Raw genomic sequence first — 18151 nt, 5'->3', positions numbered from 1 at the left:
TGTCTCACCTGCATAGCAGAGTGAAACTATTATAGGTGCCGCTTTTCCGACGGCGGCGGCGTCAACATCAAATTTTAACCGAAGGTTAAGTTTTTGAAATGACAGCATAACCTAGAAAGTATATGGACCTAGTTCATGAAACTTAGACATAATGGTGATCAAGTATTACTACACATCCTGCCTGAGTTTCAGGTCACATGACCAAAATCAAAGGTCATTTAGGGTCAGTGAACTTAGACCACGTTGGGGGAATCAACATCAAAATCTTAACCTAAAGTGAAGTTTTTGAAATCTCGTAATAACTTCAGAAGTATATAGACCTATTTCATGAAACTTGACCATAAGGATAAGCAAGTATTACTAAACATCATGTTTGAGGTTCGAGTGACATAATAAAGGTCAAAGGTCATTTAGGGTCAATGAACTTTGACCAAGTTTGGGGTATTTGTTGAATTACCATCATAACCTTGAACGTTTATGGATCTGATTCATATTACTTTGACATAAGAGTACATGAAGTTGCCGCTCTACCACTGATGTCCGGTTATCACACTCTCTAAATGCAAAAGAGCTAATCTGGTCCCTTAATATCACACTTTTCTCGGATTGAGACGAACTCACTCATTTTCGATCAAGATTTGCATCTTTCCAGAGTGGATTTTACCTCTTTTTTTATGGTAACTTCCGTAGGAACTCGGCAGGACAGCGCTCTGCTGGTAAACGCCAAGCTGGTATATAACCAATTAACTAGGAAACACGTCTAGGTTAATCAGTCATAGTGGCTGACCTCATAGACGACAGAAATTACTCTCGGGCTTTTTGTTAAATCAAAGTGGAGACAATGATTCGAATGATTCGAAGTAGGGATTCGAACTCACAACCTTGCGATTATGAGCCCTATTCTCTAACCACTGGATCACACGACCCGTGTACTGGACCACACGACCCGTGTGGACTGGAAGTGTCTAAAATGATGCATAGTTCTCTCCAGAAGGAGCTATAATTCACTCTGGACGTGCAGTTCACTCCAAAGGGATTGGTCCCTACTATCACTCTAAGGGGGTGTTGCAAGAAAATATTTGCAATCAATCGCAAATATTCCTTTGCAATTTTACGAGTGGTTGATCACTTTTAACTATAGCAAATGAGATTTACACTCCTTGTTTCATGAAGCTGATTAGCGATCAATCACAAATTTGCAATTAATTGTACGGCATATGCTTGATTTCAGGAACGAAAATTGACTTGCAATTGATCGCAAGTTTCTTGCAACGCCCCATAAGAGGAATGTGATTAGGGACTTGATTAGCTCTTTTGCATTTAGAGAGTAGCATCAAATTATTATTGGATTGGATAGTAATAGTCTGGAGTGACATGCTTGGAGGTCAGTGGCGTACCTAGGATTTTCCAAAGGGGGGGGGGGCAAATTCGTCCGCCAAAAATATTGACGAGCAAAAAAAAAAAAAAAAAAAGGTCTTCAAGTTCAAAGTGCCTCGTCAGGGATCAGTTTTGACTCGTCAGGGGGGGGGGGGGTAGGGATACGTCCTTTGCATGAGTTGTGACTCGTCAGGGGGGCAGTCTGCCCCCTTAGGTACGCTAGTGTGGGAGGTGGTTAAAAGGGTAAAATACCACTCGGTCGACACCGACTTTGACTACCTCTCGTCTGGGCTCATCCAACATGGTCCAATCCTTGTTCATCTTCAATATAGTTCGTCTCCCAACTTATCGATATAAGCAAATTTACCATTTTGTGTAATTAGCTTCCATTTTTGCTTTATCAATTTCGAGAGGCGGACCATCCAGGCTATATTCACAAGTCCATTTCGGGGAGGAGGAGGGGGGCTATTATTTGTGCTCAATCCGCTCGTAAAAATTGTCTTAATCAATCTGGGCATCAGAGTAAATTGCAGTAAGACTATTAAACAGAATATTAGATGAAAATGTAGCTGGATCAGAATTATGGTAATTTGATTAATTGATAGTTTATCAAGTGATTTTATCGACGATCCACAACGGCCAGAGACGATTTGAGAATTAGACCAATTGCTCGTTGATCAAGTTGATTCACAATTGTTAGTTCAACCACTTGATTCAACAAGAGAAGTCTTTCTGCTCTATACGTCCGATTTGAAATGTTCAATGTTTAAAGAAACTTCATACAACGCTCTTCGAAATAAACTATTGGAACGCTGCAGTGGTTGTGTAACAGTTTAAAACCATGCTCAATGTATTGAATATTGAATATAAAAAGAAATTTTGTTCTTTATAATTTTAAACACCTGTTTTATACTGTCAAACAGCTGCTGTAAAATACACATTATTTTAAACAGTGTTTGTACTGCATGTTCTTTGTATCATAATCATGTACATTTATTTGCGATACTTTTGCTGAGTCAGTCTGTCATTAGAATTGCATGTTGCAGAAAGAGTTGCAATCAATCGCAACCCTAAAAATCATGCGCAACTTGATTTTCAACCAATCAACAGCCCGCATTTGGGACTTGCGATTGATTTTTTGACTTGCGTTTAAGCGCAACTCTTTCTGCAACGGGCCACTGATTATATTACTTCGTAAAACAATTTCAATGATATCATCCTTGTGTAATTGCTTTTTATGCTGTTTTAGGCCTTACTTGCTTCGTGTGAAATTGTATTATTGTACACAATTTGCTATGTTTATAACGTAGAGAAGGTTTACGGTTCACCATGTGTAATATGAAGAAGGGAAAGGAAATACAGGCAGAAAAATTGATATAGAAAAACGAGAAAGGATGAAAAGAGGAAATTAGAGGTATTCTTTTCTTGAAAGTGAGTAAATTCCCGAAAAGAACTACATCAGATGAGATGTGCTGAATATGGCTTAAGTAGCGATGGTTTGAGTAGTAGCAGGATGAAGTGAAGAGAGGTTACTCGACGTTCCGGGTAGGTTGACTGTCCGTCTTCTGAAGACAGTTCACCTGGTGAACCGTAAACCTTCTCCACGTTATAAACTCCACCATGCAAACCTACACAGCAAACACTGTGGTGTTAACAGGTGTACATAGAGGACCACACCAGTTATTTCACACCGGTGTTGAATTGGTGGTGTTAGTTTTACACCTATAGGTGTCATTACAACACCTTTGGTTGTTACATTTACACGCTTTGGAGTTATTTTTAATCTCTAGGGTGTAATTTTAACACCTCTGGGTGTAGTCCTCTATTAACACCAACTGGTGTCAGTTTTAACACCGCAGTTTTTACAGTGTACAAAGATAATTTGCTATGTTTACCTGTTATGGTTTGTTTTTATTGCAAAGTGGAAAATATTTGAAATTGATTATTGGATTGAATCAATTGATGCTTGTGTGTAATTGATCGTACAGATAATCTGTATGGTTGGTCGCCAAGCACTGTTATATGAATGCGATACGAACGATATATCAATATGATCCAAAAATACGCCGTAATGTGAAGAACAATCGAAACTGTTTATACTGTATGCACGTTTATAAATCATTTGCCTCCGACACATGTTCCTTCATTGAGCTGAGTTCGGTCTAGTTTGAACACTGATTCCCATGCTCGAATATGTAAAGCGCACAAATTAAATAAAAGTAAATTTATATAACATGCTGATACCTTGATTTCTACAGGTTGTGTACCTTACCTCATGAATTTAAATTGAATAAAATTATGCACCATAAAGGAGATCTGCAGTCGGGTATATCTATATATTGCATTTATTGATGACGTTTCGTTCAAAAAAGTAAATTATCGTAACGATATAATCAGTTTGTCCAAATAGTGCTTAGGTAAGGTGAATTTGGGCGAATATGAGAGAATCAATGATGAGGTGTATTTCTATAGAAGTTACCCATGTTGGTGGGTCCAAGTCAGAACAGACATACATAGAACCACAGGGAAATATGGTAATATGGTAGGCCTACATTGGACCAATTGAAAAAAAAACCCAAAACAAATCACGTTTACTAATGGTTTTGCGGGTGGAAACTGTACAGTTCAATTAAGTGCACCAGGGGGCTGTAATACAAAACTCAGCAATCATAGTAGAACATGTTTTTTAACGACTGATTATTTAATTTTTATTTATTTAATTTATTTACCACTTGTGGGATGGAGCACCCTATCAGCACATGCCATAACTGTTGTGTTGTCGTTGGATCTAATGCTCTTTTACTTTCAACCAGTCTTAAATGAGACGAATCAATGCAGTATGTACAGTTTATGTACACGTTTATTAAAGATTGTTACTTGATGATGATGATAATGACAAATACATGAGTAAGTCTGATGGTGACTATACTCTGAAGATGAAGATAAACTGTGCAGTATGAAAGAAAAACTCTCCTGTAGCTCTATCTCTAATCTGTCTGCATGCTGGAAACAATCTAAACTCTAATCTCTACTCTGAATTGGGTACCAATACATGTAATCAATACTTAATCAATACTTCTACAGGAAGTATAACAGGAAACTATTATGTTTACCAATTCCAACTTTCTTAAGATAGTTAAAGTTGGTAAACAAATGGTTTCCTGTTATACTTCCTGAAGAAGTATCGATTAAGTATTGATTATGTATTCATATATTTTTGAATATGTAAGACAAGTCTCATCATCACAAAACATTACATTGACAACAAAGTCCAATTAATCGTAAAAAGCGTACGATTAATCGCTAACCTTTGTGTTACGGGACCCTGGTCTGAAACAAAATGTTCCTTATCAGATATCTAGATATCTTGACAATTACTATGCACAATATTTCTGTTAAATATCAATTTACATGATTGACATCGTACGTGCCATTATATATACAGGGTGTTTCTAAAAGAAGTGACCGAAGATCAAAGGTGAGCTATTTCAAGAATGCATGATTTATTCATGTGATTTCTACTTTACATAACTAAGTAAAACATCAACTTTGATTTGACTCCTTGCGCGCGTCACAATTGGCACGGGTTATAGGTCTTCAAAAAGCATTACAACCCAGTTGGTTTCGTGCATGTACATAACGACCCCAAAAGTAAAAAAAGAGTAAAACTTGAAAAAGTAGGTTGTGTATCCGAATAAAACACCTGGATGTTTTACTTTTCGAGCACTCTGCTGAGTGGATTCGGCGAATTATAAATCATGACTTTTATCATGATTATCAAATCATATCTCTATTTTCATAATTATCATATCTATTACATACCAATTAGTGGTGCAATTCCTTTATACACCTGCACACCGTTGCACGTCTGGCAAAGGTTGAAGGGTCTACTTAGCCTTACGCGATATACGGAGGTCTTTTGGTCAAATAAATTGTCCGAATGCTCTCTCTTCTCTGCAAGTTTCCATTGAAGTCTTGACCAAATAAAGGTACCCGGGTGGTCGAAGTAGTTTTCCTGGTCAAAATCTCTCTTAAGGCCTTCCTGAACTCTGGACAGTGGATGCTGTAAATTACCGGATTCACGCATGAGTTCAAGAAAGCAAGAGCGACCAGGGCTTCGTATGGAGGGCTGTAGATGAAGCTTGCATCCACCCACTGCATGCTAACGGCCAAGTACGCGAATGTATTCGGTGCCCAACAAATGATGTACATTACAACAATGATGAAAAGGAGTTTGACTGCGCGCCTTTTCGCGACAACGATTCTGTAGGCAGGACTCGAACGGTGATTCCGTACACTGCTGGCAAAGCGTCGAGTCTGCCGATGAAGAGTTGCTACGATTAGAACATGAATGGCCAACATTACAGATGACGGTAGCAAGAAAAATATTACTATTACAAATATGCCATAGATCTCTTGTGTTATAGTAGACTGGTAGCGATATATGCAATTGCGTGACCGTGGTTCAACAACATGAAACACGAATTCGGGAGCAACAAACACACAAGAAGAGCACCAAATTATACCCACGACGATGAAAACCCGACGACGTGTTATTAATCGCTTAGCACGCAACGGAAACACTACGGCGATACAACGCTCAACTGCGATCGCAGTGAGTGTGAATATCGAAGCGGAGCAGGATACCCAAAGAAGAGCAGACGATTTGACTAGTTTACAGACGAAATTCCCAAGGAACGTTACTGGAACATTCTGTGGTGTCGGATGCGGAAACATGAAGAGTGACGTCAAAAGATCTGCCGCAGCAAGAGCGCCGATGAGTGTATCCGCGGGCCGCCTCGTCGTTCGTCTTTGAAACAAAACTACAACGACCAGGGAATTTCCGACCACGCCTAACGACGCAATTGCGGTCTGGAGTATCTCCCACCATGACCACGTGACCGGGTTCCACAGCCAATCAGCGAAAGGAAAACTAGATATATTTGAAGGAGTTTCGATGCTGAGTTCATGGGACTCTTTCGGAATCTTAGAGTCGGCGATCAGTTCTATCTCGGAAACTTGGTTGGATCCCATGTTGATCACTCTGGACGTTCCCCTGAATAGGTAGTATAGAAAATAGGCTCCATTCAAACAAAATGATACATTAGTACTTCAAATGTAATTTTCTATTATTGATAATTTCATGAAAACACAAACGTCGTAATAGGTCATGGTGGATTTATTTAATCCATGCGCTAGTCGACACTGATATTCCTGATATTAAAAAAACCAAAGTCACATTTCATAAGTTGGCTTGCAGGATAATTTATCTCGCCATTTCTACAAGTCGACGACACCGTTAAATTTCCGTAGATATCAACGTTAACAATTAAAAAATATTAATGGCTGTGTTAAAATTCATAACTCGATTCCTTGAAGGGATAAAGCAAAAAGGGCAGCGGAAAAAGAAGAGAAGTAAAAAGGAAGAAACGAGGAAAGGGAAGAATATGAAGCCGAAAAAGAAAAAGGAGGAAAAGAAGTAAAGCAAAGTACTCTCGATCTTTTTATTCCAAAAACCAGACGACCATGGGGAGATCGTGCATTTGCATCAGCAGCTCCCCGTCTATGGAACAATCTTCCAACTAAACTAAAAGACTGTAGATCAGTAGAACATTTTAAGGCCAGTTTGAAAATTTATCTAATGGCCAAATTGTAAGTTGTACCAGTAGTGAGTTGAGTTTATTGTAAGCGCCTAATAGGGTGGATATGTTTGCGCATTATAAATGTCTTATTATTATTATCATAAGGAAGAAGAAGAAAAAGTACGAGAAAAAGAAAATTATTTAAGAAGAAATAAGTAAGAGTAGAAGAAAAAATTAGAAAATTGTAGAATTTCTGTTCAAATGATACAAACAAAACAAATAACAGGATCATATATGGTATACACACTCCTACCTTTTCTCTATTCGAGACGTGCAGTCGATAAGCATAAATCATACAGATGTGAGAGGATACAACGTGAAGTGGTCCCTTCGTAATGTTAATCACAAACGCGTTAAATCTCACGAAAACGAAATGTATATAGAAAACTCTGTAAAAAACAGCATCGGAAAGTTTTTAAATGTCAACGGTCTGTCGCATTACTGAGGGTCTGTTTCATGATCGTCGCAACTATGGGAAATTATACCAACTCCTATGAGACAACTTGATTCCAATTGGCTGCTGTCCTTGTTACCATGGTAGTCAGTGGCGTACCGTGGGTCACGGCATTGGGGGGGCACCAGCAAAAATTTTGAGTCACTTAGAGAGCGCGCGAAGCGCGCACAGTTGCCAGGTATACCGACATAATAGAGACATTTTAAGAACAGTGCCATTAAACGGATATGTATCTCACTGATCACATAATGCGAGCGCGAAGCGCGAGCTGAAATTTTTTGAAATTCAGACCTAAAAAGGGACATTGTAAACATTTTTTGTAATCATAATACGTACCTGTCTCACTAAACATACGATGCGAGCGCAAAGCGCGAGCTGAAATTTGTGTATATATTGACCCCAAACAAGGACATTTCAAGGACTATATTTTGGGAATCCAATAAGAGTATACATATCTTACCATAGTCAACTAATGCGAGTGCCAAGCGCTTGCTGAATTTGTTTGAATAATATACATCTAAACACATGAAGCACTTTTTGTAGTCATTGTAATCATGATTATCAATACGCATCTCACTAGTCAAATATTGCGAGCGCGAAGCGCGAGCTGAAAATTTAGGAAATTTAGACCTGAAGAGGGGCATTCTAAGGCCTACTTGTAGGAATTCACGAAGACCATGCTTATTTTACTAACCAAATTATGCGAGCGCGAGGTGCAAGCAGAAATTTGTTGATATTCAGATCAGAAAAAGGGACATTTTAAGGTCTGATTTTAGGAATTCATGAAGAACAGACATATCTCACCAATCCACGAATGCAGACGTAAGCACAGACAGGAAATGGTTTATATTAAGACCTTAAAATGGGGCAATCACTTTAAGTAGTCATGAAAAAGAAGCATATGTCACTACATAAAACAATAATAATTTGAAGTGCGAGGAAATATATTTTGTGTATATTGACTTGAAAACGGGAGGTTTTAGTACAACAGGATTATATATCTTAAGTTGTTAAACAGACAATGCGAGCACCAGGAACAATGAAGACATAGCCTAGGCCCTGCGCAAATTAGGCCTATGTTTCATTAATTTATGATTTTTTAATGTAATGTAACATAACATAATTATAATATAATATAACATTATAATTAGCAATAATTTCTTCTTTCCCCAGTACGTTTCTCTCCCTTTCTCCTTCTTTTTCTCTTTTTACCCGTTTTTTTTTTTTTTTTTTTTTTTTTTTTTGGCCAGCCGATTGGGGGGGGGGGGGGGGGGGGCACGTGCCCCCCCATGCCCCCCCGTAGTTACGCCACTGATGGTAGTTGCCAGTGGCAAAGTTAATAGCTTTATCTCTTTATGAAACAGTCCCCCGTTACGCCAATGTATCTATGGCAATATGACATATTAACATACAATCATATTTCTTACTCTAATATCAAAAACTCAATATCAAGACATAATTTATTGATACATGTACCAAGAAACAAAAGTAGATGTTAAACGGCTAAAACGTTCCCGTTCGACAACGCCTATTAATGCATATAAATTACTTTGACTTTTACCACCATTGGAACTCCGCAAAATGTATTTTCTTTTAGCTTTAGATGAGGAATGCAAAATAGATTTCAGAAGTTCCAACGCCCACCACACTCTATTTTTTTCCACAACCCATATTCTTAAATGATATTAGATCACCTACTTTGAAATGAGAAAAAATGTCTGCTCCTCGCTTTAATCTCTTTAAGTATTTTTGGAAACCCCTGAAAGGAATTGCATTGCCTTTGGCTAGTCTTAGCATATGCATATTTTACAGCACAAGCGTCAAATAAACTTGTGAGAACTGTATTCTGTTACATCGTCCTTAATGCACTTTAACAAATTAATTTGAAAACAAATATAGTCAAGGAACGTTTATACTGCAGAACAATTGAATGTTTGAAACTAAACAGCTAGATGTAGGAAAGAAACGTGCAGACCACAGAGAACTATGAAATATTAATTTAAAATAAAAATATAGGCAAGGAAATTTAAACCACAGAAAATTATGGAACATTGCAGCATTTACAAATTACAATGCTTCATTGTCCTTGGACTTTTTCACTCAAGGTACAGTCATGTTTTATACTTAGGTGTTGTCGACGCATTTCTTTAAAAAATGTCTGGCCAAACACTCTGGAAGTAAGAACTCCAGGCTTTTTTGAATTGACCACAATGTAAATGCTCTAATAGTTCTGTTTACATATATATAAATGGCTACCATTGATTTTCAACAAATCTGGGGCTCGTTTCATAAAAAGTTACAACTGTTGTAACTTTGCTATTATGGCAAGTACCACGGTAACCTTGATTTTGATTGGCTGCTGAGCCCTGTTGCCATGGTAGTTGTCATAATGGCAAAGTTACAACAGTTGTAACTTTGTATGGAACCAGAGTTTGCAAGGTCCCTCCTGTTTCCTATATCGATAATATGTTATAAAATGAAGCCCGGGAAAAATTGCACTAAAAACATTATTAAGCATGTACAAAAAGTGAAATATAAAGTGTCTGAAAACACCGCCTAATTTAAATCTGTAAACTAGTACGTTTGTATTAATGTGCTTCAATAAAGATATTTTAGTAAATGATGATTTGTTTTCTCTTTCACTGATATCTTGAAAGTTCTGCAAGAATATTATTTTTTTTCTTCCTTAATGTATTTTATCCATATGAAAAGCAATATAACATGAATCAAATGTCAGTATTAATCAAAAAGTACTTTTCTGATGTTAGCCTATTCCTTTAATGAATTTATTACTCTTCCATAATCTTCCATTTACATATTCGTACTGGTCTAGATATTACATTGCCGTAAGAAGGTAAGATAGAACTCGAATGAGACCATCAATGAGCAGTCAATTCTTTTCAGCCTCCATTCTGGAGATGACAGTCTCAATGAAATTCGGCTAAATATTCAGTTATAGCTACGTGAAAGAAGCCCCTAAAACCCCGATACATTGAGAAAGAAATATAGATTGGATTTATATAAATTACATTAAATGCTTATATTGAATGAGACGATGATATGTTATTGTTCGTCACCTCCGATAGCACTTTTATCATATCAAGGAAACTATTGCAAATAGTCAGTAAATTGATGGTCGATTATTAATGAAAAAAGGTCCTTGGGTGTTGTACGTTGCCCATAATGGTAGGCAGCGTTCCTCTACTTTAACCACGTCTCGATTTTCTTTCCTTTCACATCATCCCTATAATGTCCCAAATCACACAGTTTCTGTTGGTCTAATATGATTTTTTTCTCTTGGATCATTGGCATTCTTCGGTGTTTAGCTATTATGCCCCAATAGAAAATTTATCAATTCCACTTAAAGGTTTTCTCTTTAGGCAATCAGCATTTTTTTTTTTTTACTGTAGGTGGCATTTTATCCAGAAAAAAATGTCTATCTTATGGAAACCATTAGACACAGATAGCTTTTAATGTTTATGATGGTCTAATAGACGTAGAATTTCGACTAAGGTCTTTCGGTGTACGTACTAGTTTGCTGTTGTATGTATTTTAAAACAAAATGTTCCCGATTCCCCTGTTCGAACCGTGATCTTTTCGGGGTTTCTTCTCTCAAATACAATTGAATAAAAACATAAAAACATGTCTTAATCTGGTAAGCCATTGTTAACAGTGGAAAATCCTGATTATCTTTTCCTGAAAAGAAAATGTATGAAAATAGGCTACCAAAGAAAAAGATTCTACCTCATTTTTACGAAAAATGATCATGATTATGGCTACTTTAAAGTTGTATTCCCTATGACTGCTATTCTCTCAAGCATTTTACTTGCTATACCTGGCTCCTGCATTATATTATTTGCACACACACATACACACAACCTTACACCCTCACACACACACACACACACACACACATATATATATATATATATATAAAAATACATATATATGTCAAGATGCAATGCCCAAGTCATCGAAGTAAATATATAGATACAGCGAGAATAAAGCAATCGGTGATATATATATATATATATATTCACTTGATAAAGACGGTATGTAACCGTCGAAAATTTGTGGACTTCAATAAATTTTGTTGGATTAAAGCATGAAAGTTTCAACCTTGTTTCTCTTATATATATATATATGTGAGACGTTATACATGTACAGCAGCTTTGGCAACTCTTTGTATTTTAAATATGTTATGAAAGAAATGAATGAAGAGAACAATGGTAGGCGTAGCTTCAAATCAAGATTCCCCAGAGCTATATATGTATATATATGTATATATATATATATATATATATATATATATATATATATATATTGTGCATGTATAACTTTACACACACACACACACACACATATATATATATATATATACATATATATATATATATATACATAAACAATATATTGGAATATGCTCTTCTTTAAAGAAAATAATGAACAAAGTAATCGAAGTAAAGTCAAAGATAATTTCACCTTAACTAGTTTTGATTTATTTTTCAGAAAGTGAAGTATGATGAACAAACAAGTTCATACAAAATTGCGTTCTGGTGTCATATACGCTAGCTCGATACATTGCTTAGTAACCATATCATTTTTACATAATTACGTAATAATTAAAGGATATTTAATTATCGTTCTGTCATTGTTATTTACATATTTAAACTCATGAAATAATGAAGAACCCATACTAAATTCATAATGTGAAGATTAATACAATTTTACGGTCTATTAATATCCGGCTGAACTATGTTTATTAAGATTTAGATTTTATTAATTTTCCGTTCACAAAGCACAATAAAATCAAAGTAACAAAACATAGTCAAATTTAAAGTACAATATCAATCGGAATAATGCATAAGAATTAGAAGGTATAAACAATTAGAACTAATGCGAACTAAAGTAACTTTGACTAATAACTATATAAACAGAACGGAGGGGCTTGCCAAGAAAAGCAAAGCTTGTATGGGAGGCAAGCCCCTGTAACTTAGTTTCAATGCGTAGAGACAACATTACAAAACTATAGTATAAAAGAGAGACGGAAGACAGTTTAAGAGGAGGCTATACAAAATATCGAAGGTAACAACGAAAGAGTGACACAAATTTCAGCCTGACCATATATTCATCACATTTTATATTTACTGAAATATGTTTATTTCAGTGTTTCTCTTTTAAAGTTGACACCCGAGGACTCAAAAGTATTTGATAATGATTATTTCCTTTCATGAGGCTTTTTCATGAGGCTTTTAGAAATATATATAAATATATATATATAAACATATATATTTTCAGTCCATATATCTGCATGACTTCATCGGTCCTCCGACAAGCTACTACAGTGCGTATCAAAAAAAGTTTACACTTTGAAAAAGCCCTAAGAATTAAAAAAATATACAACATGTGGGTAATTTTTTTCACATATATTATTAGGTTTGGGTCTCATCTATCCAATGAAAGTAAAAGTTTTGACAGAATATTACACTTGAGTGAGCACTGTCCATTTTTGTAAAGCTCGCAGAAATCTGTTTGCGAAGAAATGCTTGTTTTCACGTTGTGTCAAGGGGAAAAGGCGAAATCAAACTTACCCTGCGAAACATTTCTCATACATTTTGAGAAGAAAACAAGTGTACAAATAATTTGCCATTGCTCGCCATTTAATTCCATACGAGGCATCAAAACACATAGGCAATATGCCTAAATAACATAAAAGGAAATGAACATCAACACAATCTGAATAATGTTGTGAGACATAACAAAAGACTACATATGCATTAGAACTGTGGCATACTGGAAGATATTGTCATGTGAACACCAGGAGGGTAGTAACTCCTCCCTGGGGCTATTGATCACGTGACCCACCCGCAGGATAGTAGTTCCCACGGGTATTTCCCCTAAATCTTGGTAATCAACATCTTTGGAGCATATACTTTGATACTAATATTGGTGATCTGTCAGGTTTCAAACAATTTGTTTCTGAACACAAACCTTCTACATATTGTATAAGGCTATCCTTTCATGCTCCTACTTACCATTTACGTGTAACAACCAAAATTAGCCACATTACGTACTATGCTTCCTTAAGTCTGAAAATACATATGACATGTATATGCATATATCCATACTATGATTGTCTCCGCAACCATGTTGTATCTTTGTATGAATTCTTGATAAACGCTGTAATTGCCCGCCCAACCTTCCAACCTTATGCAGGCAAAGAGTCAGCTTCAGATTTCCCGTGCTCCTAATTTCCAACATAAAATCAATATCTCTCCCAACCTCCCAACCAATGCTGACATATTTCTGCCCAACCTCCCAACCATAATGTAATGTCTCACAGGAGCATCATAAATCTTGATACACACAATTTCCTTAACATTTTCCATGCTCCTTATTTGCATCATAGAGCTCAAGGACTCAATGTCTCTCCTAACCTCACAACCATGATGACACAATTCTTCCCAGCCTCCCAACCATAATGTAATGTCTCACAGGAGCATCATAAATCGTGGTACACAAAATTTCCTTAACATTTTCCATGCTCCTTATTTGCATCATAGAGCTCAAGGACTCAATGTCTCTTCCAACCTCACAACAATGCTCACATAATTCTGCCCAGCCTCCCAACCATAATGTAATGTCTCACAGGAACATCATAAATCGTGGTACACAAAATTTCCTAAACATTTTTCATGCTCGTAATTTGCATCGTAGAGCTCAAGGACTCAAAGTCTCTCCCAACCATTCTGACCTACTGCCGTAATTCTGCCCAGCCTCCCAACCATAATGTAATGTCTCACATGAATATCATAAATCGCGATACACAAAATCTCCTAAAGATTTTCCATGCTCCTAATTCCATCAAAAAGACTCAAAAGTCAATGTCTCTCTCAACCTCCCAACGATGCTGGCCTACTGTCGTAATTTTGTCTAGCCTCTCAACCATAATGTAATGTCTCACAGGAATATCATAAATCGTGATACACGAAATTCCTAGATATGGTTATTCTTAACAGTAACTCAGCTCTACGTATAAAGTCAGTTGGTATGGTAACACACAACAATCATTTATTGTTACACTGCAATGCCTTACAATCATGCAGCCCCTACACACGTTCACCTTGTGTGTCTAAATTTTGTACTGACGTTAGGTCCTCCCCACTCGATATTATAAAATAAAACCCTGATATTATACAAAAGTACATAGGGTGGGAGGGGAGGGAAACTTGTTGCCTCGATGGGATTTCAAACTGCAATGGCTTTATACGTGAACACGTCACTATAGAGCCGGGGTAATAGTATGCAGCGCTTAGAATCATTTGTATTAAGCGCGATATGAATGCTGCATATTATAATGCAAGTTCCCCGCTGTGATTAATTCACATGATATGTAACTAGTGATCAGATGCACGTTCTAACTCAATTTTGATTATTTACATAGTTTAGCACCTGACTTATTCTTTAATAAAGCTAACACCTGTCTCTCTCAAAATTTTACTGATCACTAAAAATTATCATTACCTTTCCCTTGCACTTTTAGTGAATTGAAATAAAACGGATACATTCAAGTATTTTGTAACAATTTTGCCACCTAAATTAAAATTTTCACTCTTAATAAGCACAACATTTACCCTTTTTTTGTGCTAGCTGGATCCGAGGACATAGCTGAATGTAAACAAAAGTTTATATCAGACATTTACAGCATTCTTTCACTAAGTTTTTATTATTTAAAGTGGGTTTACATTTCATTTTTCATTTAATACTTGTTTCTCCACACTTTTCACAAGCTTGACAATGATTAACAAAATGAAAATCAAGCCTAAGCCATTTCATGTAAATCACAGCTCAGTGTAAAGCAAATATTGTCACGATGGCCTCGGTGTGTGTGTGTGTGTGTGTGTGTGTGTGTGTGTGTGTGTGTGGGGGGGGGATGCAATGACATTCTTCGAAGTGTTTTGGGCAAGGAAAACAAGTTTTAAAAAGGTAGAAGATATCTTCAAATCAATTTTACTAGCTAAATTCCATGTGTTCTTTATGATTAAGGGCTACTTTCATCGCATAACTATGTCAAAGTTCTGCGCAAATCGTTTTTCAATAACTTTTCAAATATAAGGGTTGCTCACTCAGGCGGAAATATGTTTCGACAGTTATATCGTCATTTGCTTAAATCGATCTGTACCAATGTTAAAATGTGGGAAAGAAATTAGGATATTACAAATGTATAATTTTCCATGATTTTTTAAAAGTGTAAACTTTTTTTGATACGCATTGTATAGGAGTGACGTCACACAGATGACAGCAGCTGTGCCATTCACTTTGCACATATTCGCACTTAATCTCAAGCGGTTTCTGTATGATGGGGTGTCTATACTTCGCGGACATTTAAGAATATTCATCAGGCTAAAATTCATTAACAAAATATTTACATTTACGCAAAACCATTTCAAATAACATCTACCGAATTGACGGCAAGACCGTAAACTAAAATATATCGTCGCTGAATCCACGAAATGGCACAACGTCCCAAAATCACGCGAAATTTCTTTCAGTTTTAGTATTCTCTAGCTATGGTCTATTATTTCACCGATTTTTAGAACCCAATCCTCTCTAATTAATGAGATAATTAAAGTGAAAATGCGACACAAGCCGTACAATCCTCTGTAAAAATATCGACGAAGTGGCACACAGGTACGCGCCATTTTTACGCACAAAACGACACTTGTGTTTGAATCACTGCTACGTCAAAATTTGATGTTCATTCGATAGATTTTTAACATGGAAGGCAGCAGTAGATTTGGTTTGTGCATTCTTCATTCTGTTAAACTTCACAATCATATATAAACGGGCAGTTGAAAATGTAAAACTCTTAATTCGCGTTTATCTCGAAAAGTGACTACGCGCATCAACTGTCGCGTGTTCTACTTCGTGGATTCGGTGACGATATATTGATAACGAGTAGGTCAAGCCTTGCTGTTTGTTGTTGTTTTTATTTCCGTAAGATAAAAATATCATACAATTTTACAAATGAATATTTACAGTATATACAAGCAGGATTAAATTACTGCTGGTAGCCCATATTCAGCTGCAACTGTAATTGTTGCTGCTGGTCTTCCATGGGGCCCTGTGTTTCGCCGGTATCGTAATCACAAAACCATACCGGAGCGTGGCCGAGTGGTCTAAGGCGCCTGAGTATACATAAAATATCCGGGGTTCGATCCCCGGCCACGGCACCTATGCCCGTGAGCATGGCATTTGATCGACATTGCTCTTTTATCCTGTATTCAAATAAATGGAAATGCTATATGCGTTCTTTGTAACTAGGTGTGCACAATTTGTTTAAAAAAAATATTCCAATCGACGATTACATGTGATGGAAAAAAAATTCTCAATACAATATCATACAAAGATTTGTGTCAACAAATCCACCGCACCCTTAAGAGTAATTTTTCTGGTCATCACGAACCATTAAAAAAGTATGCATTTTATGTTACGTAACATATTGGGACACCTGTTCGTATATGACGTCACAAATCACAAACTTAAAGTTTTAAAAACTTTCTTAATTTTCAATGGGTGTTCCTCAAACGTTCATCAATATATTTGTATAAATCATTTCTTAAAATGTTATTTTTACAACAAACTTTTCGTCAGGGTGAACTTCGCCTATAGCTAAATAGGTGCAGTAAATAATAATAATTCAATTGCTAACGTTTTAACATATCAAGTGGATATTTGCACGAAAAAAGAAAAAACAGAGATTCAAATATGAACACGTTAATGAACATTACATAGAATGAGCATGTTCAATTTACCTTCAAATTAACTTTCACTTAAAGGACAAGTCCACCTCAACAAAACCTTGATTTGAATAAAAAGAGAAAAATTCAACAAGCAAAACACTGAAAATTTCATCAAAATCGGATGTAAAATAAGAAAGTTATGACATTTTAAAGTTTCGCTTCATTTCACAAAACAGTTATATGCACATCTCGGTCAGTATGCAAATGAGGGAACTGATGACATCACTCACGCACTATTTCTTTTGTATTTTATTATATGAAATATGAAATATTTTGATTTTCTCGTCATTGTCATGTGAAATGAAGTTTCATTCCTCCCTGAACACGTGGAATTCCAATATTTTAACATTTTGTGCTTCAGGCAAGGAGGTCCTAATCATCAAATTCGTAAAAATTGAAATATTGTATAATTCAAACAATAAAAAACAAAAGAAATAGTGAGTGAGTGACATCATCGACTCTCTCATTTGGATGTAACTGGCTCGTTCATATAACTATTTTGTTAAAAATAAGCGAAACTTTGAAATGTCATAACTTTCTTATTTTACATCCGATTTTGATGAAATTTTCAGCAATGTGCTTGTTAAATTTTTCTCTTTTTATTCAAATCAACATTTTTCTGAGGTGGACTTGACCTTTAACTAAACACGGTTAAAAAAAGGACAATACTGCAAAATGTCCCAAATCACCGACATGTGAAATTTTATGGAAAAAAATCCAATATTCATTCAAATTTAGGATACTGATGTTAATCACGAAAAGGTTAATAAGTAATGTTTGTTTAATCATTATCACTTTATCATATTGACATAAATTTATACATACAAGGAACTAAACATATAATATGCACAATTAAAATTTGTAATGTAAAAAAT

The sequence above is a fragment of the Lytechinus pictus genome, chromosome 8 (genome assembly GCF_037042905.1).
Source record: "Lytechinus pictus isolate F3 Inbred chromosome 8, Lp3.0, whole genome shotgun sequence".
Lineage (NCBI taxonomy): Eukaryota > Metazoa > Echinodermata > Echinoidea > Temnopleuroida > Toxopneustidae > Lytechinus > Lytechinus pictus.
This window is presented reverse-complemented; position numbering follows the sequence as displayed.